Raw genomic sequence first — 1,553 nt, forward strand, 5'->3', positions numbered from 1 at the left:
GTGAATCACAGAAAAGACCTTTGGGATTTTGGAGCAAAGCTCTACCATCATCTGCAGACAACTATTCTCCCTTTGAAAAACAGTTGTTGGCCTGCTATTGGGCCTTAGTGGAAACTGAACGTTTGACAATAGGACACCAAGTTACTATGAGACCTGAACTACCCATCATGAGCTGGGTACTATCAGACCCTGCAAGTCATAAAGTGAGACTTGCACAGCAGCAGTCTATTATCAAATGGAAGTGATATATATATATATGTGATTGGACCAGAGCAGGTCCTGAAGGCACAAGCTAGTTACATGAAGAAGTTGCTCAAATGCCTATGGTTTCTACTCCTGTTACAATGCCATCTGCTGCCAAGCATGTGCCTATAGCCTCATGGGGTGTTCCCTATCATCGACTGACCGAAGAGGAGAAGACTAGGGCCTGGTTTACTGATGGCTCTGCACGTTATGCAGGCACCACCCAGAAGTGGACAGCTGCAGTATTACAACCCCTTTTTGGGACAACCCTGAAAGACACAGGTGAAGGGAAATCTTCATAGTGGGCAGAACTTCAGGCAGTATACACGGTATTACAATTTGTTTGCAAGAAGAAACGGCCAGATGTATGATTATTCACTGACTCATGGGCTGTAGCCAATGGATTGGCTGGATGGTCAGGGACTTGGAAAGGTCAAAATTGGAAAATTGGTGAGAAAGACATCTGGGGAAGAAGTATGTGGATAGATCTCTCCAAATGGGCAAAGGATGTGAAGATATTTGTGTCCCATGTAAATGCTCACCAAAAGGTGACTTCAGCCGAGGAGGAGTTCAATAATCAAGTGGATAAGATGACCCGTTCTGTGGACAGTCAGCCTCTCTCCCCAGCTATCCCTGTCATTGCTCAATGGGCACATGAACAAAGTGGCCATGGTGGTCGAGATGGAGGTTATGCTTGGGCTCAGCAACATGGACTTCCACTCACCAAGGCTGACCTGGCTACAACTGCTGCTGAATGCCAGATCTGCCAACAGCAGAAACCAATACTGAGCCCCAGATATGGCACCATTCCTCGAGGTGACCAGTCAGCAACCTGGTGGCAGGTTGACTACATTGGAGCACTTCTTCGTGGAAAGGACAGTGTTTTGTTCTTACTGGAGTAGGTACATATACTGGTTATGGATTTGCCTTTCCTGCACGTAATGCCTCTGCTAAAACCACCATCCACAGACTGACAGAATGCCTTATCTATCATCATGGTATTCCACACAGTATTGCTTCTGACCAAGGAACTCATTTCATAGCCAGAGAAGTATGACAATGGGCCCACCATCATGGAATTCACTGGTTGTGATGGTTTGTATATCCTTGGACCAGGGAGTGGCACCATCTGAAGGTGTGGCCTTGTTGGAATAGGTGTGACCTAGTTGAAATGGTGTGTCACTGTGGGTGTGGGTATAAGATCCTCACCCTAGTAGCCTGGAAGTCAGTCTTCCACTAGCAGCCTTTGGATGAAGACATAGAACTCTCAGCTCCTCCTGCGCCATGCCTGCCTGGATACTGCCATGCTC

Source organism: Mus caroli, chromosome 4 (genome assembly GCF_900094665.2).
Source record: "Mus caroli chromosome 4, CAROLI_EIJ_v1.1, whole genome shotgun sequence".
Classification (NCBI taxonomy): domain Eukaryota; kingdom Metazoa; phylum Chordata; class Mammalia; order Rodentia; family Muridae; genus Mus; species Mus caroli.